This window comes from Euleptes europaea, chromosome 21 (assembly GCF_029931775.1).
Source record: "Euleptes europaea isolate rEulEur1 chromosome 21, rEulEur1.hap1, whole genome shotgun sequence".
NCBI classification, from domain to species: Eukaryota; Metazoa; Chordata; class Lepidosauria; order Squamata; family Sphaerodactylidae; genus Euleptes; species Euleptes europaea.
In genome coordinates, this window is record NC_079332.1 from 8,373,202 (window position 1) to 8,399,147 (window position 25,946).

At 44.9% G+C, this 25,946-nt stretch overlaps 1 protein-coding gene and 1 pseudogene across 14 annotated transcripts in view; both read left to right on the top strand.

Annotated features, from left to right (window-relative positions):
* Positions 1 to 25,946, top strand: part of RBFOX1 (RNA binding fox-1 homolog 1) — a 1,240,357-nt gene that overhangs the window by 635,452 nt on the left and 578,959 nt on the right. The window lies entirely within an intron of this gene.
* Positions 6,260 to 6,437, top strand: LOC130492848 (U2 spliceosomal RNA; annotated as a pseudogene).

A 25,946-nucleotide genomic window follows, 5' to 3' on the forward strand; every position in this document is an offset into this window, starting at 1 on the left:
AGGTGCCCCGGAGTTCACGCGGATAAAAGGAGTGATACTTTTGGCACAAAGCACTCCCCCACCCCCTTGATTTCAGTACAAGACATTTAAGCCGCACATTCTTGCTTCCATTTCAAGCTAGCACTTGGAAACAGTCAACTTGGACTGGGTAGTGTCCATAACTGTTGGGAATAGAAATGGTATCTTATTGATATTAACAGGTAGAGAAGTTGATGAAGCTGCTGATTGGAATGGGCCTTCCTGTTCCCTAGCTTGCAACTTGTTGCTAGGTTGATTTCCATAACTGTTTTCTTAAGTCACAATAACAGTGGTGGTTTGTAAGTGCCATCAAGGCACAGTTGACTCATGGGGCACTCCCTTATGGGTTTTTCAAGGCAAGAGGTGAGCAGAGGAGGCTTGTCATTGCCTGCCTCTGAGTAGCAACCCTGGACTTGGTTGGTGGTCTCCCATTCAGTACTAACCAGGGCCGACCCTCCTTAGCTTCTGAGGCACAAAACGTCTGTCACATGTAATGCAGTTCCTGGTGTTGCTCCACAACAGACACAAGAACTTTACAATGTGTAGATGTTCATAGAATCAGAGTTGGAAGGGACCACCAGGGCCATCTAGTCCAAACCCCTGCACAATGCAGGAAAATTCACAACTACCTCTCCCCACACACCCCAGTGACCCCTGCTCCATGCCCAGAAGATGCCCTCCCTCTCGTGATCTGCCTAAGGTCATAGAATCAGCATGGCTGACAGATGGCCATCTAGCCTCTGCTTAAAAACCTCCAGGGAAGGAGAGCTCACCACCTCCCGAGGAAGCCTGTTCCATTGAGGAACCGCTCTGACTGCTAGAAAATTCTTCCTAATGTCTAGACAGACACTCTTTTGATTTAATTTCATCCCGTTGGTTCTGGTCCGACCTTCTGGGGCAACAGAAAACAACCCGGCACCCTCCTGTATATGACAGCCCTTCAAGCACATCAAGTTGTCTGCAGCCCGAGTGATACAAGGCTGCAGTTGGAACTTTTCACGAGGAAACCTAAGACACTTGCTTCTTGTGAGAAACCCAGGCACACCTGGCAAAGCAAGCAGGCACTGGGCATAGAACGATCTTTACAGAAAGTTTGCTCCGTTGTCTTCCCTGCCTGTTTGCTTGCTGAAGCCCTCTTCTCTTTCTCGAGAGTTCAGCTTGCTAGCATCTGCACTGACATTCTCCGCAGCCGTCCCCGGAGGCACCATAATGTTGACCGCTAACGAGCAAGCCCGGTGACATTCGCTTTTAGTTCAAGGTCATTCCGAAATGCCACGCTTCATTTCCCTACTCTCCAGCGGGATGAAATGGTTCGTGAAGCTTTTTTTCAAGGCGCATTTCGATAGAAAAAAAAGAAGAAGAAAATCACGATCCATTTTTTGGGGGATGCGGGAGCCACCGAGGGGCCTGCCGGATCAAAAGGCTTTGTGCCGTGCCGTGGAGCGGCAGCCGGTAACGTGATAGGTCAGCAAAGTTAGCAGATTTCCCTTTTGTGCCGTAACGTTTCATAACTCTGCACAATCTTCCTGGGGATACAGTGCGCACGGTTAAAACTTGTGGCTTCTTCGCCTGCAGATATGGATTTTTATAGCGCCGTCTGTCAAAAGGTCTTGCTGTGCTTCCCAGAGATTAATTAAAAGCACCTGCGAGGAAGGCAAATGCCATATTCATAATAGCCGGGGTACAGATGGGCAACGTAAAGCGCAGAGAGGACGAATGGACCAAGGTCATCCGATATGTCAGTGACGGGCAGAGAGCAAGGAACAAACACCACAGCGGAGCCCAGCTTCCCATTTCCTAAACATTAGGCCGTGCAGCTTAGAGGAAAATAACCCATAGGTGTGGGAATGCTGCAGGGTTTGTGAGAACGAGGCATCTATGTGGTAATAATGACCCACCGTACAGGGCTATTATAAGGCTAAGTAGGCTTGCAGGGTAGGAAGCTACGTATCTTCTTTTCTGTGACCTCGGCATGATTGATGTTGGTTGATAAAACACCAAGCACACAGAAAAATCAATTTGATGTGTGATTTGTTTTGTCCAGGTTTGAGTGGTGTATTCTAGATGCGCAGGAGTGTAGGTGTGCCTCAATAAAAGGAGAAAAACACAAATAATGTTAAGATTCTTCTCCCCCCCCCCCCATGTTTTGTTAATGCACATGTTCACATAATGCGGAGAGGAACATGCACATTAACTAATGGTGTGGTCTTCAGTTTGGGATTGCTACAGGGTAAGTTCAGGCATTTAGTAATGATGTCATCAGCACAGGCACCGGCCTGTGATTATTTACTAATTTAAAATATTTATACCTTGCCTTTCTGCCCAACAGGAGCCCATTCCCCCACATATTTGAGGTTAAAACAATATGCAGTATAATGTAAGACAGTACAAACAAAGCGTTTGTGTGTAGTATCTGAAGAAGTGTGCTGTGGCTCACGAAAGCTCATAACCTGCCAGAAATTTTGTTAGTATTTAAGGTGCTACTGGACTCTTGCTCTTTTCTACTGTTTGTGTGTAGTGTGATATAATGTTAAATCGAACTATAAAAGACACCACAGCACAAAGAAAGCAGATCTCTTGCAAGAGAGGAAAGGGGAAACCAAGAACTCTTCTCGGTTTTATTGCCTGCTTGATTATATAGAGGAAAAAATTACAAAAGTCTTCATTAAAAATATTAATGCTGGACATGTTCGGTAACTTCTATTTTGTACCATTTTTTTTCTTGTCTAACTTTTCGCATGTTGTTGGTCATCGGCCAGAGCTCCCCCTTCCTGTTGTTACTGTGTTTTGTTTTGTTTTTTTCATTGAGTAAGAATATGTCACGAGTTATCTCTATATAAATGCCCTCTTTCTACTGCTCAAGAGGGTACGTGGATGGAGATGTCAGAGGATGGAGAAGGGGGCAAGTGAGGGTGAGCTGCGAAGATCGTGGTCAAGACTTAGCCATTTTTGTGGATAGCGATCAGAGTTTCCTTTTATCTGCAAAGCCCTTTGGATCAACAGAGGTTTTGATTGGCAGGATTCCTCAGGGATGGCCTTCAAAATCCCTGTAAAGCTCCGTCTTGACTGCCTGCTAAACCCACAGATGACAGGGGACTCGGACCCAGAGCGGGGCCTCTGATGCCAACTTGAGTCATTAGATAGGTTGATTTGGGATGAAGCTGTCACAATCTGGCCCCAGACCATTTAGGGCTTTAAAAGCTCCAAAGCCAGCGCTCTGAATTGGGCCAGAAACTAATTTAGCAACTAGTGAAGGTGCAACAACACTGGAGTTGTATATTCTATATGATGAGTTTCAGTTACTAGTCCGGCACACTGCGTATTGAGTTTTTTCTCGTTTCCAAACATTTTGCCCACCCAACATGGATCTTGTTAGAGCGATCTACAGAGGCTCTAATTTGTCCTGAGATCTAGAACAGTTCTTGGATTTTCTTGTTCCAAATGCATTGCTTCATGTACGTCATCTCCCAGAAGACCCTTGTGTGTGTGTGTGTAGTGGTTAAGAGCAGTGGTTAGGAGCGGTGGACACAGATCTGGAGAACCGGGTTCGATTCCCCGCTCCTACACATGAGTGGCGGAGACTAATCTGGTGAACTAGGTTTGTGTCCCCACTCCTACACACAAAGCCGGCTGGGTGACCTTGGGCAAGTTTCAGCTCTGTTAGAGCTCTCTCAGCCCCACCTCCCTCACAGGGTGTCTTTTGTGGGGAGGGGAAGGGAAGGTGATTGTAAGCCTGTTTGAGTCGGTAGAGAAAGTCGGCATATAAAAACCAATTACTCCTCCTCTTCTTCTTCTTCGTCCTCCTTCCTCCTCCTCCTCCTTCCTCCTCCTCCTCCTCCTTCTTCTTCCTCACATCATTCAAGGGGGAGACTTGAATGATGTGAGGTTATTTATCTGCTTTTCAAGTCTATGGGTAGGATGTATGCCATTACAAAGTGGTGTTCCAGTTTGCTAGCGATGTTTAGCAGTTCAGCCAAACGCACCTGAAGGGAGTTCCCATAGCATCCTGCCAGTCTTTAACTAAGCGAGGGAGGATTTCTGGCGATATTCAACAGGGTAGCTTTGCAAGCTGTTTGCTGATTGAGGCCCTAATGGGAAGCTTCTGTGCCATCTGAATGGAAGCGTTACCAGTCCTGTTACACTTTCCTGTGTTCTTCCTGTCAGTGTGACGGGCAATTATGGAATCTCACAATGGGAACGATGACACATCCTCCCGTGAGCGTGTCTGCTCCTCTCTACTTTAAATCCGCCGGCGTCGAGCATCAGTCATTTGATACGATGACAGCAGACGGCAGAGGTGCCAACGCAGTTCCTGCGACCTCCCGCAGAAGTGTCGACACACAGGGACGTGCGGCTTTTCCACACACTGACTGCTGGAGAGATGTCTAGGTGGCAGCTCTTCAACCACGTTAGGAAGACTTGCCGTGAAGGAAGCAGCATTAAGAAGAGAAGAAGAGTTGGTTTTTATATGCCGACTTTCTCTACCACTTAAGGGAGACTCAAACGGGCTTACAGTCACCTTCCCTTCCCCTCCCCACAACAGACACCCTGTGAGGTGGGTGGGGCTGAGAGAGCTCTTAATAGAACTGTGACTAGCCCAAGGTCACCCAGCTGGCTTCGTGTGTAGGAGTGGGGAAACCAACCCGGTTCACCAGATTAGCCTCCGCCGCTCATGTGGAGGAGTGGGGAATTGAACCCGGGTCTCCAGATCAGACTCCACCGCTCCAAACCACCGCTCTTCACCACTACACCACGCTGGCAGTGGTGGAATCGCATTGCTTTGGAGGGGGCTTTTTGCACTAACCCCTCACTCCCCCCCTCTCCTTCTTGCTATTAGTTTGCAGTCTGTCAGTTTTAACTGCAGAGTTTGCAAGCAACCTTTCTGCCTTTGCTGATACCTTGCAGGGCAGGAACATGCAGGGGTTCCCCCACCCCCTCTCTTGGCTGTTCTCACAAGAAGCGGTATGGAGCTTGGATTCAGAACTTTGCCTAGAATGATACCTGGAATGTTGTTAACTTATTAAGAAGTAGCAATGCCTTGCTATATGGAAGATTTAATAAAATCCCATTTGCGGACATCGTTTGCCCCTGTGGGAATGGCGACATTGAATCCCTTGTGCATGTCCTTTTCAATTGTTGCTTTTATGCTTGTAGCCGATCCCAGTTCATTGACCCCCTGTTCGTAAACAGGGAATGGCTCTCTGGTGAAATAAGGACATCCTATCTTATGACCACGCAAACCCCAAAAATAATTGAATCAGTGGCAAGGTTCTTGCAGCTAGCAATCAGGTATCGTGAATGGTGTGTAGCTTTCCTTAATGGCTGATTTGGGATGGTTTTATCCAATTTTATTTATTTGTACTCGGTTTTATCCAAATGTATGTTCTTCTTTTTTATATGCCAATAAAGGCTTGTGTTGTGTATAAGAAGTAGCAATGTGCAACATCAGCCCCTATGATTAGTGGGCAGTTGAAAGAGTCTGGGTAGGCCAAGCTTAGGATAAACTCTGTGATCTTGGCCTAATCCTCTTTCCTAGTCAAGAGGAGCACTTCTTATTGCGTTTCAGGCCATGATCCCAGCTGGCGTTACCACCTTTGCCTTTCTAGCATCTTCCTTCGCCCCATTGTGCCCTGCTAGATTTCACATCATATGCGCTTTACGGTGATTGCACATCACTGTGACTTAGTAATAGGAAACTGCTTCTGAGTCAGTAGTCAGTTGCTTTTCTTCCTTCCCTCCCACCCCCAATCTAAAGGATTCAAATATCAAATTTCAAATACCTTTATTGGCATAGTACAATCTGCAGTATCTAAAAGGATAAAAGTTAGAGTAAAATTAAATTAAAATAAATCATTCCTTAATGTTGTGATTCTACTTCCGACTAGATTCCCATCGGTTGACTACTATCGTCAAAAATTTTGCCACGTTTTTGGTTATCCCAGGATCCTTATCAGCTAATAGTTTGTAAAGTATTTTCGTATTATCTGGTGAGAAGTTCAAAAGTATGGGTTTTATTAGGTTTCTTCTTGGGGAATCATAAAGATGGCAGTCCAAAAGAATATGAGACAGGGAGCCAGGACATCCTGCACCACATCCGCAGACCCTTTCAGCACAAGGCGTTTTCAGGAATCTGCCACGAAGGGTCGCTGAAGGCAGTGAATTAGTCCTAGCCTGCATAAAGACTTTCCTGAGCTTAGGATTGTTAAGACGGTCCAGGTAGTTTAAATGGAAATTAGGGGGAAGTTCTCGGCCTGTCGGCTAAGATCAAGTGTAGTGTCTGTTCTTATCAGTTTAATATAGGATATGTTCTCTGTTTGAGAATCTAAAGGATGTAGAAGGAACTCATCGTGGAAAAGGCCTGCTGGGAATGGCGCTTTGGGCAACTTATTTACATGGCCAAAGGTTTCTCTGGGCCCTTCCAGAGAGCTTGAGTTCAGCCAAATGCGAAGGCTCTTCAGGACACCTCTGCTGTTGTCTTTCTGTCCACTCTATAAAATCTATAACAGACCTATCTGTAACTGAAGAAGATGTATTCGATGGAAGGAGCTGTGACTCTTATAGCTCATACCCCCAAAATCTTATTGGTCTCTGAGGTGCTACTGGACTCGAATCTAGCTGTAACAGACCCAAATGTCAGATTCAGATTATGTATTAATACGGCAAAGCCATTAAAATATTCATATCGATTGCAAGATAGAATTAAAAGATGCAGTATCTAAAACTATGAGATATATAATTCTTAAATAGATAAATACATCAGCTAAAACCCTCAGATTTAAAAAAAAAACATTCTCACATTTTAACAACTCATTTTAACAACCCATTTTAGGTTGGATCACCAAGCCCCCGCTTTATCTGACGAACCTTGTATATAGTAGCTCAGAATTTAGCTACTTGCTACATCGTCTGGGCTGACCCTTCGCATAGGAGATTCCTCAACCTCCCTTCCTCAGAGCTGTCCTATGTTAGGTCAGGGAGAGGGGAAATTACCCTAAGTCTTGCTTCCTCATAAAAAGAGCATCTGAAGAAAACGTGCCACCCAAATGTCTCAATCTGATGAATGAACAGTATGACCCTCCAATGTGCATATCTGACCAAAGACTTAAAAAAACTGTTTAATTCTGCCATTGTGATTTTATGTACGCCATAAGTGCTGTGTGCACACACATACCACACTTCTACATGTGAGGAAATAAAGGGTTACATCTTTTTCTTTTTCTTCTTTCCTCTTCCCCTCCTTTTTATTTTGAGTTGGTCCATTTTATTGTCCTCCAGATTGATGGGTGATAGGAAGTCTTCATGCTTTATATATAAAGCATCTGCTGTCCAGACATGATTTATGTCGTCTCGGCAGTTTTTTTGCACAGTTCAGCTGAAATTTTCTTCTCAGTGATCAAGGTCAGAAATCCCTGGGATTGTGCTATTTATCTCAGCTGCTTGAATACCGACACATAATGCTTCAGGAGACAATGCAATATCATAAGGAAAGACAGAGAGCAGGGGTATGTTTGCGTCTATATGCCAAATGGGAAGAGTGTGTGAGAGAGATGCTGGCCCAAGTATTATTGGAGTGGGAGGAAGGGAAGCATTACAGGGGGTGCCCAGAATCTGGTGAATGCTAGGATTTTGCGTGTAGGGGAGGGGCCGTGGCTCAGTGGTAGAGCCTCTGCTTGGTATGCAGAAGGTCCCAGGTTCAATCCCCACCATCTCCACTTAAAGGGATTAGGCAAGTAGGTGATGCGAAAGACCTCTGCCTGAGATCCTGGAGAGCCGCTGCCGGTCTGAGTAGACAATACTGACTTTGATGGACCAAGGGTCTGGTTCAGTACAAGGCAGCTTCATGTGTTCATGTGTTCAACGTAGATGATCCCAGATGAATTTGGAGAATGCCAGCCGTCACTGATGTGTGCCTTCAATTGTGAGACACAGTGATGGGTTCCTTTAGGTGCCAGTGGTGTATCTCTGAGGGCTTTTTGTTGTTGTTGGCATCTTCATATTAATGCAGACTTTCACCTAATTTTGAGCGCTCAAATCTAGTCTTCCTGCAAGATGAGTTGGTACCCAGTAACAAAATAACATAACGAAGCTCAAATTAGTGATGTCTAATGATCCACTCATTAGGGACACTTTTGAGGATGGACTCTGACTTTGAACACACGTGAACACATGAAGCTGCTTTCTACTGAATCAGACCCTCGGTCCATCAAAGTCAGTATTGTCTGCTCAGACCGGCAGCGGTTCTCCAGGGTCTCAGGCAGAGATCTTTCCCATCACCTACTCGCCTAGTCCCTTTAACTGGAGATGCCGGGGATTGAACCTGGGACCTTCTGCATGACAAGCAGATGCTCTACCATTGAAACACGGCCCCTCCTGCTGAGGTCCCTCAGCTCTCTGAATCCATCTCCCGGCTGCACCCCAAATCTCCAGGAAACTCCTAGCATTGGCAGCCCTACCAGGACCTTATTTGCAATTGTAGACCCTGTGCTGTGGCAAATCAAGTGGATGACAGTTGCATTGAAAAACAAAATCATAGTTTTGTGTGTGTGCATGTGAGAACGAGAAAGCGATTGGATATCCTACTACAAAAATCTTCCGCAACAGTTGGTGCGAAGTTTTCTTGTAACAGAAAACGAAGAGTCATGATTTAAACTTTAACTATTTTATGAAAATATATGCAGTGTTTAAATAACCCCAGTGTTTAATCAAAATCTTTGTGTGTACACACACACATACACACACTAAAATATTGTGTATGTATAATTTTAAAAAAATCAGAGCACTGAAATTAAAAATTAAATAACATGCCTGAAAGCTGAGTAATGACCCATCTGTTCATTAAAGCCTTGGTTTTTATCAAAGGCATGAAGTCATTAAAAGTATATCTTTTGATTAGAGAGTGAGTTTCAACCACATAAAAGTTGCATTACTTTGTTCTGAGTTATTTGAATCGTGATGTGATATTTCCCCCCCCTACAAAGCGTCATGTCATAAGTTGTGGAAATTTGTGAGGTGGGGAAGGTGATTTGCCAAAGTGTGTTTGTGTGTTATGTGTATTTAAAAAAAACAAAAAACACCCTGAACATTTCTGAGATTCACAGGGGGTACTTTCAAGTTAAATTGCAAAGATTCACATGCCTTGGGTTTTTCCCAATTCTGTAGAGTAGGACAATAATTAACTGTACTCTCTTTTTTTAAAATGAGAGGGGGGGGGTCTGTCCTTTCAAAAGCTGCTTCTCTGCAGGTTTATCCCCCACCCCGCCAGCTAATGAATGTGGCTAGAAACCAAATTGGACTTTTAACACTTAATACTTTCCAAGGAGCCTGTTCTGCTTTGTTGGGGGGGGGGGGACCACACTTTGGTTAGCTAAAAGACTTCAATAAACCGTAAGAGGTCTCAGAGCCAAAAAGTGCAATTTGAAGGGTGGCTAGGGAGAGAAATAAAACTTTAAAGACTGGAAAAATTGATTCCATTGCCAAAGGGAGTAGTGTTATTGGAACCGCAGATGGAGCGGCTAGTGAAGGGCTCTGAAATCTGGATCTTCCTGTTTATAGCATCAGCTACCCGTGAATAGCTGAGATGCGTATTGTCAGCATGGCCCCTCCCAATCCTAGATCATTCTTGTATTTTCCGGGTTTTAAACTCCATCCATCCAGATATTGATATTGCTATCAAAATAAAAAACGCATCAATATGTAAACTTGCACATAGTACTTCAACCAATTACCAAGTGTGAAACATGGGCATTGTTTGCAACATGTGATTCATAAGCGCACACAAAAGGACTTAAGAAGAGCCCTGCTGGATCAGGCAAGCGACCCATCCTGTCCAGCACCCTTGCACACAGTGGCTGACCAGTTTCTCTGGAGGTCCCACAAACAGAATGGTATTCAAAGGTTGACTGCCTCTGAACGTGGAGCTTCCCTTTAGTCACCATGGCTAGTAGTTGCCGATAGACTTATCCTCCACATGTGTCATTCAAATCCTTAACTGTGCCGATTTTTTAAAAAAGCCCCTGGTGGGGCTAAAACACCGTATTAGTGTTTAGGAACTGTTACAAATCACAAAGGGTCTGCTTCTTCTTCTTCTTTTAAAATCTCCTTAGGCGGGGCAAAATAGTTTTTGGTGCGGCAGCGTCTGCCTTTAACTGAAATGACTCAGAGCACACACTCACACACACACAAACATCCTTTATTTTAACTCTGGTTAGTGAAATCAAGGGAACAAGGCAGAGTCAAGCCTAGATGTCCGTGTTCACATAAGATGTTGATTGTATATGCATGTATCATTATCAGAATCATTTAAACCATTAATGATAACTGATTGGTCACTCTGCGAGACAGGATGCTGGACTAGATGGACCACCGGTCTCATCTAGCAGGTTTATTCTAATATTCTAATAATATAGTGGGTTTTTTTGGGGGGGTGTTTTTTCCCCTTGGTCTTACTAAGAGCCCCATGGCACAGAGTGGTAAACTGCAGTCCAAGCTCTGCTCACGACCTGAGTTCGATCCCAACGGAAGTCAATTTCAGGTCACCGGCTCAAGGTTGACTCGGCCTTCCATCCTTCTGAGGTCGGTAAAATGAGGACCCAGCTTGCTGGGAGTAAAGGGAAGATGACTGGGGAAGGGCCTGGCAAACCACCCCGTAAACAAAGTCTGCCTAGTAAACGTCGGGATGTGACGTCACCCCATGGGTCAGGAATGACCCGGTGCTTGCACAGGGGACCTTTACCTTACTAGATGCCAGAATACAGATTCCCTTCTGTAACTTTGCATTACAAGAGTGTGTTTGTGTTCCAGATTTAGGGTAGTACACTAGGTAGAGCTTTAGGGCTCTTTCCCACATGCCGAATAACACACTTTCAATACACTTTGCAGCTGGATTTTACTGTGTGAAATGGCAAAATCCACTTGCAAGCGATCCTTAAAGTGCATTGTAAGTGCATGGAAAGGGCATCATCCAGCATGTGTGAAAGCACCTTTAAACTAGGAATGCAGAGCCTTGGATTCAAATCCCCAGACAGCTATGCTTAGTTTGGGGTCAGTCACTCTTTCTCAGTCTAACTTACTTTGCATGGTTGTGGGGGACAAGAGAGCATGAAAGGGCCATGCAAACACTGCCTCCTGCTCCTTGGAGAAACATCAGGATAAGATGTCCATAGATTGATAGATTAAAATGCCATTGATTGATCAGTAGGGTTCTTGTCACACCTTAAAGACTAACACAATTTTATTCCAGCATGAGCTCTCTTAGAGTAGAGCATGTTTGGTCTGATACAGGCGGTGAGATAGATTGAGGACTCCTCAGATTCCTTTGGACTTAACACGGACTCTTTTCTGGGTAGGGTTTAAATTTTTAGTATTTGTCAAGAAGAATTTCAAATTGTAAATTAGTTTATCGGTTTATAGGCTATTTTTTATCCTGCAGTTTGTGTTTGGTATATACCATGTTAGTTGGCAGTTGCTACATGAGTTCGGTTGTATACTGATCTTATTCCTTTTGTTAATTCCCTTTACCTGTTTTTGTGCTGGCCGTGGACCGTAATAAAGTTTTAATGTAAATGTAACACGGACTCTCTTTTCCGAGTTCCATTTCCCCCCTAAATATCTTCTATTTCTACTTTAGAATTATATAGAGGATTCCATAATCCATGCTGCATTTTTGTGACAATTGTTTTATAAGGAAGGCTTTCAGATCTGCAGCCAGCCTGCTGTGCCCAAGTTTTCATTTAGAAATTACCGTCATTCTGTGGCCGTCGTCCTGTGCTTAAATATCCAGGAGATGGCAGTACAGGACAGATTATCTCTACTTCACGGGAGAGGTAATTAACAGAAATAATAAGGGATCCTGAATTATATATCCGAGTATTCTAATATTGCCGTGGCTGCTAGACTAAGCGTAGGGGCTCGATGTTCCTTTCTTTCTCTTGCTCACCTGGGAGCTAATAATACCCCCCCCTTTAAGCCAAATGTATCACAAAATAGTGTTTTGTAATTGTCTTGTAATGTACATTCCTAATAACCTTTAAGCGTTCTGATTGAAATGCAGAGGGTGGGGGGAATGCATCCATTACTAAAACAAGTATATGTGAGTAGGCATGCTCAGTTTAAATTTGTATAGAATAATACCTTTTGTGGGCATATATATCTATTTATTTACTTCATTTATGTCTGCCTTGCTCCTCAATGGGGACCCAAAGTGGATTAGATTATTCTCCACTCTTTATACTCGCAACAACCCTGGGAGGTAGTGGAGGCTGAGTGTGTAATTGTCTCAAGGTCCCCCAGTAAGCTGCCATGGCAGAGGGGGATCCGAAATCGGGTCTCCTAGATGCTTGTCTGAAACTGTAACCGTGGGGCTTCCTGAAGATCTCCAAGGAGAACCATGACTGGCCCCAAGGCCACCCAGCAGGCTTCATGTGGAGGAGTGGGGAACCGAACCCGGTTCTCCAGATTAGAGTCCGCCGCTCTTAACCACTACGCCATGCCGGCTCTCATGTGAGAGTCAGCCCGGAGTTACTACGTTGGTGGTCACAGGGGCTGTCATGCCACTCCTTGCTGAATATATTATAATTAATATATTTTTCCCTTTCCGAATGCACACTTATTTGTAGTTAGGCCCATCAGTTTTCTGCATGGCTTACTCTCAAAGTAAAGACCTGTATAGGGTTGCCAGGTCCCTCTTTGCCACCGGTGGGAGGTTTTTGGGGTGGAGCCTGAGGAAGGTAGGGTTTGGAGAGGGGAGGGACTCCAATGCCATAGAGTCCGATCGCCAAACCGGCCATTTTCTCCAGGGGAACTGGTCTGTATAGGCTGGAGATCAGTTGTAATAGCTGGAGATCTCCAGCTAGTACCTGGAGGTTGGCAACCCTAGATCTGTAGGATCAAGTGGCCTGCATTAAAATCAGAATGTTTCATTTAGCTTTGTGCAATCCTGTGTGTCGTTCTTGACCCCATGCTTCCGGCATGCTTTTCTGTTCAGGGCATTCTTAGAGATTAATGTTCCTGGCTTGTCTTTTTTATTATTTATTTTGATATTCCTTTTGTGAGAGATGGACTGTTTAGGCCCACTTTACCTCCTCTGAAATATTAATGGCGTCTGAAAGCCCACGGTATTATATAACCAGACGTTTTGAAGTGCTTTACAAGGCAAAGAAAAATGTGCCCAATGTACACTCTCAGGCCTGTGTAATATATTGCAAGAACCTTCCACGCGCAACTATGAACAATTAATTCAGAGGGATGTGTACTGGGGGGCGGGGGGTGCTTTAGCAAAGCTGTTGGTCTGTCTGTCCATGTGTGTGTGTTTTTAAAGCCTCTTAGGAAACTGAATTTAAAATGCAGCTTCACACAGTGCTTTCTCACTAGCGTGGTGTTGTGGTGAGGAGAGGTGGACTCTAATCTGGAGAACTGGGTTTGATTACCCACTCCTCCACAGGAGCAGCGGGCTCTAATCTGGTGAACCCACCCCTCCAAATGAAGCCAGCTGGGTGACCTTGGGCTAGTCACACCTCTCTCCAAACTCTCTCAGCTCCACGTACCTCACAGTGTGTCTGTTGTGGGGAGAGGAAGGGAAGGCAGTTGTAAGCCGGTTTGAGTCTCCTTAAAAAGGTAGAAAAAATTGGGGTATAAAAACCTCCTCCTCCTCCTCCTCCTCCTCCTCCTCCTTCTTCTTCCTCCTCCTCCTCCTCCCCCCCAAAATGTTAAAACAAAAACCAAACCCTACCTTAAAAAAAGCTTTAAAAACTTTAATGTCTTGCTTAAAGATGTAACTGCTGCTGTTTTTAGATTAAAGCTAATTTGTTTGGGTGTGACAAGTATTTGAGGAACTTCAGGATTCCCCCAGAACAGTATTTGCAAACCACACAGATGAAGAAAAGGGCAGTGAAGCCAAGCTGACGAGGTAAAAATACTTCTCTGTGACTTTGCCACATCAAAATATAATGTGTGAATTTGTTTTTCCACTTAGTATTTTCATTTCTGTCTTTGGTTGCTTGTGGAACGTGGGGGTAAGAGAGAGTGTAGGCAATAGGAGATGGGGAAACAGACCTAGGGTCAATGGGTAAAGAGGGAGCGGCACCTCTGTTCTGGGAATGTGCATCCAAAATCCGGCTAAGCATCCATCTATCTCATTGCCGACCTTCCAGTTTCCACTGTGAAATACTGGAGGGTATGTGGATGCTGAACAGATCAACGGAAATGGCACCCTAATGTAGGATAACTTGTCCTTTGAATGCATATATGCTTTATCCCACCACCGACATTCTCTGTGACCCTTGCTAGTTAAATTTTCTCCTCCAGCATGAAGGGATGAGTGGTCATTCCCTTCCCAATCTATAAGTGTAACAAAGCATGGAGTTTAAAGCCGCAGTAATCCCCTGCATGGTGTAATTTGTGCTGTCCTTGGGTAAGGACCTGTCCTTTCCCTTATCTTCTTCCCCTCTGCCTCTGCTTAAAACTTTTGCTCTTGTTTTCTCTCCCTTGTTTTTAATATAAGAAGTGGGGTGGGTTTTTTTTTTGAAGTGCCCACGCCTTGTGCAGCTTCTGTGCCCAGTTGGTTAGAAGAACATACCAGCTGTTTTACAGTGAGCCAGACTATTGGTCGATTAAAATCAGTATTGTCTATGCTGAGTGGATATTAGAATCATAGAGTTGGAAGGGACCACCAGGGTCATCAAGTCCAACCCCCTGCACAGTGCAGGAAATTCACAACTACCTCCCCCCCCCATCCTCAGTGATCCTTACTCCATGCCTAGAAGATGGCCAAGATGCCCTCCCTCCCATGAACTGGCCAAGGTCATAGAATCAGCATTGCTGACATTTGGCCATCTAGCCTTTGCTTAAAAGCCTCCAGGGAAGGAGAGCTTACCACCTCCCGAGGAAGCCTGTTCCACCGAGGAACCGCTCTAACTGTTAGAAAATTCTTCCTAATGTCTAGACGGAAACTCTTTGGATTTAATTTCAACCCATTGGTTCTGGTCTGACCTACTTGAGCAGCAGAAAACAACTTGGCACCCTCCTCTATATGACAGCCCCTCAAGTACTTGAAGATGGCTATCATATCCCCTCTCAGCCTTCTCCTCTTCAAGCTAAACGTACCCAGCTCCTTCAACCTTTCCTCCTAGGATTTGGTCTCCAGACCCCTCACCATCTTTGTTGCCTCCTCTGGATCTGTTGCAGCTTGTCTACATCTTTCTTAAATTGTGGTGCCCAAAACTGAACACAGTACTCTAGTTGAGGTCTAACCAGATGCAGCACTTTAGGGTCTTAGGTAGACTTTTGGCGATTTTTTTTTTTAAGCGGAGATGCCAGGGGTTGAACTTGGGGGGCCAACGTCATGCACAGTAGATGTGATACCACTGAGGCACGGACCCACCGTAAGGGGTGTTGTACTTTACTCTCTCCTCCAAGAGGGGTGTGTGCACTTGTATCCAAAAGGGAATGACCTTGGGGGGCACTGGAGGGAATCTTGGCCAGGATCTCCCCCCACAATACCAATGGTGGGTTGTAGGTTATACATAGGTTAAGGAGGTGGGTAGCTTTTCAGCCTAGGCACTGTATAAATTGGCCCAAAGAGAGTCCAAACTTTTACCATTCATTTTCTGCAGAAAGAAGAGTCATTTGATTATGTTGGAAGAGGGTAAGGTATATCATAAAGTTGTGAAAAATGGCCAAGGATTATTGCAAAAAAATTGTTTTTTTTTTACAGTACCAGAGTGCAATTCCAAAAGAAAAATATTACAGCAAGATTCTGCAGTAGCAGTCATATATGCAAAGTCCGTCCCTGTGATTCAAACCCTTTCCCTTCCTCCCCAATTTGTAACGGAAGCTTTCCTAATTGCTTTGTACTTTGAGACAACTGTTGTGAGTTTTGTCTTTTTGATTGTGTGTTTTGTTTAATGCTAGTATCAGAGACTGGCCTTTTCATCCTGGGGGGGGGGAAGGATCACTTTAATGACTTTGGGTGACAACTGGAGTTAAACAGCAAACCAATAATCCTCTCAGATGGGGAGGGTCTCCTCTGAGAAAGGGGAGGGGCGAGGAATCAATTTCCAAGCTCGTCCTTATCATCACAACCAATTTCTTTTGGAGAGCTGAGAACCGCCACTTCATCCGGCGGGGATTAATTGCACAGATTGTATCGATTGTCTTCATCAGGATCCCGTAACCGTCAGGAGAGACGTCATACTTGGCTTACCGTCCTCTCAGTCAGTCACGTGCGGGATTAGTATTGATTCCCATGTCCCTTTTTTCTCCCAAATGTCAGGGCTTAGCCCTGCTCCCACAATGGAGGAGAAGTTGACAATTAGGCTGGGCAAAGTGGAAGGTAAATCGGCCTCGCCAGTACAAGTTGCTTTAATCTATTGGTGTCCGTAGATAAAGTCCCCACACCACTGTTACTATTTTTGCATCATGTCAAGTCCAAAATCCAAATATAATAAGGCTAATGGCTGAAAAGAGAGGGGGGGAAATAATTGTTTTTACCCTCCCTTTCCTTTCTAATCAGAGCCCCGTGACGCAGAGTGGTTAAGCTGCAGTACCGCAGTCCAAGCTCTGCTCACGACCTGAGTTCGATCCCGACGGAAGTCGGTCTCAGGTAGCCGGCTCAAGGTCGACTCCCCCTTCCATCCTTCTGAGGTCGGTAAAACGAGGACCCGGCTTGCTGGGGGTAAAGGGAAGACGACTGGGGAAGGCACTGGCAAACCACCCTGTGAAACAAAGTCTGCCCAGTAAACATCAGGATGTGACGTCACCCCATGGGTGAGGAATGACCCGGTGCTTGCACAGGGGACCTTAACCTTTACCTTTAGTGGGATTTCATAGCTGCATTTTGATTCATGATCTATTTTCATTTGTGTGGTGTGAAATTGTTGTTTTTTGCTCAAGTCAGTTTCAGTATTCAGGCAACCCCCAAAACAAAAGACAATGGGTTTTAGTTCCTCACTACTAAAACAGTCAATTTCAGATCAGCTCCTAGGTACACTGAAGACTTGGTCTGGTGTGGATCTGTAATTGTCCCCAAGTCCCCGTTCACGTCCTGCAGTTCATGCTAACCTCAGAGTTAGAGGATGCCGAAATGTACAAGATGTATAGCTTCTCCAAATCCCCTAAAATTATGGCAGGCTTTGGAGAGGAATCTCCACTTGGGTATCAGCATTTTTGTTTTGTAATGTCTACAGCACGGCTTTGCTGTGGACACATAGGGCAATCAATATTTGTATGTGTTGCGTAATATAGGAATCCGTTTCAGGATTCTTTGGGGGGGGGGAGATCAGGAGCCAGCATGGTGTAGTGGTTAAGAGCGGTGGTTTGGAGAGGGGGACTCTGATCTGGAGAACCGGGGTCGATTCCCCCACTCTTCCACATGAGCAGCGGAGGCTAATCTGGTGAACTGGATTTGTGTCCCTACTCCTACACACGAAGCCAGCTGAGTGACCTTGGGCGAGTCACATTCTCTCAGCCCCACCTGCCTCACAGGGTGTCTGATGTGGGGAGGGGAAGGGAAGGTGATTGTAAGCCGGTTTGAATCTCCCTTAAGTGGTAGAGAAAGTCAGCATATAAAAACCAACTCTTCTTTTTCTTCTTCTTCTTCTTCCAATAAGGGGTGTGCTCTTTGGCATAGTTACCCTAACAGCTAATCCTGTTTTGTTTGAGTCTTCTATTCTGCCTTCTCTTCTGGATTATTGTGGGGTTTTTTGTTTTTAAATAACTAAAACACAGAGCTTTCTATTTCAGATGTTTGCCAAACATAGATCAGAGCTAGAGCAGATACGTTTTTTTCCAGCCTTACTTTTTTTGAAGTATGCAGTAAATGCAAACAGAAACATTGAGGCTTGTTTATAGCGTTTCCCAAAATAAACCACAGGGTCCCCCAGAAGAGAAAAAACAAAGAGCCCACTGTTCACTACTTATTCTACCCTAAATAAGAAATGAAATTACCACCTTTTCGGGGGGGGGGGGAGAGGGAAGCCAACGCATTCTTTTAAAATAATGGTTTGGAGAATGTTTTTAAAAGTTACTTTATTTCCCCCATTTCCCTCCCTCCCGCTTCCACCTCGAGGTAATGAACGTTCTTTGTGCAAATGTCAGAGACAGCGTTAAAAAAAATAAATCTCAGGGGTTGGTTAATGAAAACTTTGTGCCCAGTGGCAAGCGGCGGCAGGACCCTCGCCTCTGTGGCGATCAGCGCTAGATGCTTTGAGGGGTAATTTCTCAAGGATTGTGTAATGCACACTCCACCACTGGGCTGTCATTTACTTAACGTCTCCTGGGCGCCTGGCAGTGAGAGAGAGAGAGAGAAACAACAGGCAATTACTCAGTTACACCCTAATTTCTTTCTCCTACCGCCTCCTTCCGGCCCAGCTCTGCAACTTCATGAAAGTTTGTGCCACATTCACCCTTTCCTGCAAGACTCCTGGCTCTCCTGCTGGTTTGGTGAGGGGGCAGCGGCCTTTTGTGGGTCATTTTGGGGGCAGTAAAGAATGGCAGAATGCAGGAGAGGCCAGCTGCCCCAAGGAAATGTGCCTGCAGGAGCCTGTTTGAAATACATCTGTGACTGCCAGATGTGCAATTAACAAGGAGTCTATCTCGCAGGCTACTGCTAGGAATGGAAATGTTGGTCTTGGTGGAAATTGGGGTGGATTCAGCAAGTAGGGTTCTTCTTCCTCTTCCTCTTCCTCTTCCTCTTCCTCTTCCTCTTCCTCTTCCTCTTCTTCTTCTTCTTCTTCTTCTTCTTCTTCTTCTTCTAACTTTGCTTTATTTTCATTGCGAACCAACCAAATCTGGCCATGCTAGCAGATAAGTTAACTACTGTGTCCGATAGAAGGAGCACTAGACATTGTTTTCTCAGAGATCTGGGGCAGTCCTCTCCTGTGCGGATATGATCTTATAATTTCACATGTTCGGTGGTTTCAAGAGCATCCTGTTTGCATATGCATCTACGTGCTTCCAATGGGCGTTTATTATATATCCCATCTATGAACTTAGAAGGCAGGACTCTATGCCGAAGAATTCAGGCAGCTTCATGTGTTCATGAAGTCCTAGACAGAAGCCTTGACAGTTGTCAGCGTTGTGGTTCCGACCGGTGGTTCGACACGACGTAAACGAACCTTTTTATGTTGTGTTCGACACAACATGAATGAACCTTTTAACTGGGTAGAGTACGCAACGCCCCCCTCCCCCTCTTTTCCCTCTTTATCAGGCCTCGCTGGGCAAAAGGGAAACGGGAGCTGTTTCTTTTGCATTAAACAAACAGTCTTTTTGTTTAGAGGGTTAAGAATGGGCACCTGCTGTCAGTTAGCTGGATTTAGGGGACATCGCTCAGACTTGTAAGCGACAGGCGTATGATACAGCTTGATTTTTCAAGAGAGCTGATGATCCACTTTGCCATTGATGCTGGAGTGCATTGAAGTGGAGTCATTTCTTTGCAATGGGGCTGGAGGATCTACTTAGTAAGTGCTTTCAACCTCTCTCTCTCTCTCTCTCTCTAGGCCTAGAAGTGCACTCTTGTCCTCGTGCTACAGCCTTTGTAGATGTCTCCCCATCCCCAAGGAGAGCCGTAATGTGCCGAGATTGGCCTGTAGCAGTTGGCTGTTGCAAATAAATGGCTTAAGGGAGCTGGAACTTGGTTTGTGGAGGAACATTATGCAGTGCAGAATGCTGCATATAATTAGACGTCTTTCGGGGAAAGGGGAGAGAAACCATTAAGTTAATTTGAAAACAGTTTGTGAACTTGCATCTCCTGGAGATAGCAGGTCTTCCAGGTCAGAGGGGCAGTTGGGCGGCAGATATTGCCTTGTAGTGCCAGGCAATTGATTCTGCTCCCGGAGTTTAAATAACCTCTAGTTGCAACAATAGCAGTGCCCCATATACAAAGGAAGATGTTTGTTAAATTTGTTGCAACAGGGAGCCAGCGTGGTTTAGTGGTTAAGAGCAGTGGTTTGGAGCAGAGGACTCTAATCTGGAGAACTGGGTTTGAGTCCCCACTCCTCCACATGAGCGGCAGAAGCTAATCTGGCGAACTGGATTTGTTTCCCCACTACTCCACATGAAGCCAGCTGGGTGACCTTGGGCTAGTCACACTCTCTCAGCCCCATCGACCTCACAGGGTGTCTGTTGTGGGGAGGGAAAGGGGGTTGTAAGCCAGTTTGATTCTTCCTTAAGTGGTAGAGAAAGTCAGCATATAAAAACCAATTCTTCTTCTTGTTCAAGCTGTTGTTCCAAAACTCTGATAATTATTAATTTTTTTTCTGAGATCAAGTTTCACTGCAGCGTTCCCCCCACCCTACACAGGGAAGTGTCAACTGTATCAGATGATCCTCCACAGATAATTCTTTCTCATGATTTAGGATGCCCTTAATTGCTTTACTGAAGGGAGAGACGAGCACCTTTTAACCAAACAGCTGAGCGATTTGCTATGACAATTCTGCCACTGTGCATTCACTTAATTTCCAATTAATCAAACATTCAATAAATCATTAGTATAATTACACCTGCTCTGATTTCACACACACCCCAACACCCCCCCCCCCCCAACACATTAGCTATGCTCAGGCAGGTTCCTGCTCCGGCAGGGTGGGTGGATTCATTCGTCTGACCTAGGTGGTTGAGTGTCCTTGTTCCTCACGAGCCTTAAAAAACAACAGGGAAGAAATGTTTAATTATTTATACTGCCACAAGTTTACTTGTGTTTTTCCCTCCTCCCTCCCATCTTCCTTTCCTGCTTTTCCTGCAGCAACCTGAACATCAGTACAACCGTGACTGGTTAATTTCTCACGCTTTTTTAATCATTTTTATTCCCCTACTGTGCCACTTTTCTAATTACACCATCTCCCCAGGTGTGCAATAATTCCCTCATCACCATATATCTCAAATACAGATTATTAAAATAATATAGCTTGTGTCGTATAAATGTAGCAGAAAGTACCTTAAAGAGGCTTTATTGAAAGCTGGTAAATTGTTTCAATGGAATAATGTTGTAAGGGGCTTAAAGAAAGAAATAGTGCATTTGAACAGGTTCAGATCCTTGGGATGATGGTGTATCCTAACACAACTCTGAATTAAAAAAAAAGACATTTAAAGCTCCCCTACTTATATTCTGCATCTCTTTCAGCCCACACATCAAAGTATGAGAAATGTATCCAAAGGTGAATGCATGGTCAAAAGGTTGGGGGCCCCTGTACTAGTGCATAGCTTACACTTCAGACACAAGGCCATGCATTTGAGAGCTCTGTGATTCATGATCCGTCCTCCCCCCCCCCCTCCGTGAAATTCAAGGCTGACCAAATAATGAAGCACTCTTTTGTATGACATTTGATGTTCTAGGGGATTCATTCAATGCTGCAGAGGGTTGGACTCATTCATGGAAGATCGGAGTTGATCGCTGTGATCCATGATAGCTAAATGGATCACCCATGTTTAGAAGCAGTGTACCTCTGATTATCATTGAATCATAGAATTGAAAGGGACCACCAGGGTCATCTAGTCCAACCCCCTGCACTATGCAGGAAATTCCAAACTACCTCCCCCCCACACCCCCAGTGACCCATACTTCATGCCCAGAAGATGGCCAAGGCGCCCTCCCTCTCATGATCTTCCTAAGGTCATAGAATCAGCATTACGGACAGCCTCCCTCCAGGGAAGGAGCGCTTACCACCTCCTGAGGAAGCCTAAGGATAAACAGCAAGGAAGGGCTTCTTGCATGTTGAGTGAGTCATAGAATCGTAGAGTTGGAAGGGTCCAAAGAGGCCATCTAGTCCAACCCCCTGCGTAATGCAGGATTAGCCTAGAGCATCCCCGACTAGTGTTTGTCCAGTCTTTGCTTAGAGCAGGTTGCTGGGAGAAGATTGCTGGACAGGGCCTTGGTATGACCCAACAAAGTCATTCTTGGGTTCCTGGGAGAAATGGCAAGGCCCTTCAGACATCACCCAAAGATAAGAGCCATAACAAAAGTTCTCCTCTTCCATCATTAGTACTGCATGGGGGGGGGGGGAGGAGAGAAAAAGAGAGAGAAGACTTTGGAATCTTGCTTTTCTGCATTGCGGTACTGGCAGGCGTTCTCCTTTGCAGGTACCTGTGAAGCTTTAACTGTTGATCATTTTAATTAGATAGTAAGCATCATGTAAAAGCAGGACAAATACATGGCACTTTGCCTTCTAAATCAGGCAGCGGATTACATTCAGAGTGATCGCTTTCCAAGACTAATAGATGCTGTTAGTGACTCCCTCCACCGGCACCCAAAATATTATTATTATTATTATTTAAAAAGTTAAACTGTTATCACATTTGGGTAATCTACAATTAGGAGATTTGTCTGAGCCGTCCAGAGGAAAGGGGGCATCTTCATCAGCCTGTTGTTGAGCTCCTGCTTTAATCCCCCCCCCCCGCCCGCCGTTCACAGCAAACAGATGGACATGTTGGCTGCAGCATCCGTCAGCAAGATATCCAAAAAGTACGGCAACATCTGGCCAAGGTTTGAGCTCCCTAAGAACTGTGTGAATATTGCTTGACTGCAGTGCTTCATTTAACAAAGCAAAGAGAGAGAGAGAGAGAAGAAAGAAAGAAAGAAAGAAAGAAAGAAAGAAAGAAAGAAAGAAAGAAAGAAAGAAAGAAAGAAAGAAAGAAAGAAAGAAAGAAAGAAAGAAAGAAAGAAGACCTAAAAAGACAAGGCCTGTTTTCTTCTTGCATCAGACGATCCAAAGCAGCCGAGCACTGGACATTGGGCACCAGGAAGAAAAGAACCTTTCCCATGCAAATTGGGGTTGGGAGGGAGTCAGAGCACATTTGTGTGCTTGGAAGCCTTTGTCTGTCCTGGAGGATGACACTTGGCAGTAGAGCATAACATGGGTGACTGGGTGACTGCAAAGGAAGGAGCGGGGTGCCCTCTCAGAAGCGTTTTCTGGTACCCCTTCTTTTGCTACCTCTGATGAGGTTTCAGTAGAAGAAACTTCCCAACAAATAATTCATCAAGGGATCACAGTTGACCAGCGCGAGTCAGAATCGACGTCTGAAGTTTTAAAGTAAATATACAACCTGGTTCCCTTTCCTCTCTTATCTCCTGCACCTTCCTCCGTAAATCAGTAGCTTTAGAATTGTGTTTCAACAGCTGCCCACAAGGTGGAGGTGTATCAGGTTTGTTATACATTGGATTTAAACAGCATAAACTGCTAACTTTAAAAAATGTACACACACACACACACAACTTAAGCATTTATATGCAGATGTCCAACGGACTGGACACATGTAACCACGTAGATTCCTATTCATACATACTTTATGCACGATCCTCAAATTCACATATTCCTTATTTATTCTTTCGCGTTTGTCCACCCACTCACTGCCTCCCCAGCAGAATGGATGAAGTATACAAAGGGCAAGGTGGTGTATATCCAACTGGTTTTGATTAGAAGGAAGTTCTGCCTTTGGGCCATCTCACTAACCGTTCGTTACAGGGTCACAGACCCTCGGGCTTGGCAACAGGGTCATATTTCCTGGGGATTTGGGGGTGGAGCCGGGGGAGGGTGGGGTTTGGGGATAGACCTCAGTGGAGTATGATGCCCTAGAGTCCACCCCCCCACACACAAAAAAACCTTAGGAACGGATTTCTATCATCTGGATATCATTTGTAATTTTAGGAGATCTCCAGACCCCACCTGGAGGTTGGTGGCCTTAGGGATAATCCATATGCCCTCCATATTTAGTCATTAACACAAACATCTCCAATTCTAGTACCCTTTCCTCACCTCCACCGGACCTCCAAAGGCTGGTCTATGAATCACTATGTCAGTTGCAGTATTTTGTCCTTTCATAAAGGATCAACATTAGAAGAAGGAGAAGAAGAAGAGGAGGAGGAGGAGCTGATTTTTATATGCCGACTTTCAATACTGGCTTACAATCACCTTCCCCTCCCCACAACAGACACCCTGTGAGGGAGGTGAGGCTTAGAGAGCCCTAAGAGAGCCGTGACTAGCCCAAGGTCACCCAGCAGGTTTCATGTGGAGTGGGGAAACATCCAGATTAGCCTCCGCCACTCATGTGTAGGAGTGGGAAATCAAACCCAGTTCTCCAGATCAGACTCCAAACCACTGCTCTTAACCACTACACCACGCTGGCTCTCTGCTTTGGAATATATAAGAGGTGCAAAAATAGGGGCCAAAACGAAGGCCGTGGGTTTTTTTTTTTTTTTTTACATGCGGATGCCCCAAACACACTAGTACAAGACAAATACTCATTGGAGCAGAGCAACATAAGCTAGAGATGCGAACTATGAAACGGAAATAATATTATACATCCGTGTCACAGAACAGAGCTTTCTCTCTCACCCCACCCTCAAACCCTTTGGTAGGAAAGAATATTACATGTTAAAAAAAAGGTAAAGGTAAAGGTCCCCTGTGCAAGCACCGGGTCATTCCTGACCCATGGGGAGACGTCACATCCCAACGTTTTCTAGGCAGGCTTTGTTTACGGGGTGGTTTGCCAGTGCCTTCCCCAGTCATCTTAGGTTCGACTAAATAAGTGTGCTGGTTTATTACAGAGTACAGTATACAATCAAGTTTTCCTTTCGCAGTATCGGATTGTGCTTTGGCCGATCACAGGGCCGCCCAAACACCTTTGCTGGATAATACTTAAGAGCAGAGACCGACGAAGGGCGTAGGTAATTGCTTTTAAAAAAAACACACACACGCACACTTAACAACAGTTCCGACAGTTTAATACCCGCCAAGAGCAGTCGCCGCAGAAATGAAATAGTTGTGGTGTGAGATGGTCTGCAGATTCCTTGCTATATGGAGCCCCTCGTAGAATGTTGTGGTTTGGTCAAAACCATATATATGCTGCACACATATAAATGCTTTTTTTTTTAACCAAGCCAGGAGAGGGCAGTAAATTTCTTTTCGTGCTTATGTAAAAAAAAAAAAAAAAACTGCAAAGTTATCCACAGAGAAAGTCTTTGCACTTTTTTTTGCTGTCTTTGCAATCGACTGTTTTTCACACGGGGGGGGGGAAAGGGTTGTGATGCGGAGGATAAGCCTTCGCTTTTATTGCCTCGGCCGTTTTAAAATGTACGGTTGCTGCTTTTACATGTTGCTATGGGATGTGTGTGTGTGTGTTTTATGTGAAACAAAATTGCGGGTCGTCTGGACTTTAAAAGGCAGTGGCTGTTTTGTATGGAAGTTATTACAAAGCTAAGCCCAACTGAATCCCTATCCCCTTTTAAAAATAGGTATTTTAAAAGGCTCTGATCCAGCAGAATGTATCCCTGACATACATGCACACCCAATAAAAATTAAATCCCAGCAATCATTTATTTAGCGGGGGGCGGGGGGGCGGGAGGAAGAGGAAACTAAATCATATATCCAGGGCCTTTCTGATTGGTTTTAGAGGTTAGCTGTATTGGTCTGCAGTAGGAGAACTAGATTTGAGTCCAGGAGCATCCTAGAGACCAATAAGATTTTAGGGAGTATAAGCTTTCCAATTGAGAGAGGTGGTTAGGAGCAGTGGACTAATCTGGAGAACCGGGTTGGATTCCCCACTCCTCCACATGAAGCCAGCAGGGTGATCTTGGGCTAGTCACAGCTCTCTTGGAGCTCTCTCAGCCCCACCTACCTCACAAGGAGCCTGTTGTGGGGAGGGAAAGGGAAGGTGATTGTAAGCTGGTTTGATTCTTCCTCAAGTGGTGGAGAAAGTTGACATATAAAAAAAAAACTCTTCTTCTTCTTCTTCCTCTCCCTTCATCAGATACAAGCCATCTGACAAAGGGATATGTGATCAGGGGAGCCTTGACTCTCAAAAGCTTATACCCCCCCCCCCAAAAAAAATCTTGTTTGTCTCTAAGGGACTACTGGACTCAAATCTAACTGTTCTTTCTGATTGGCTAACTCATGATATTTAGCTTTTTTAAAAGGGTCTATATGCATGAAGCCCCAAGTGGT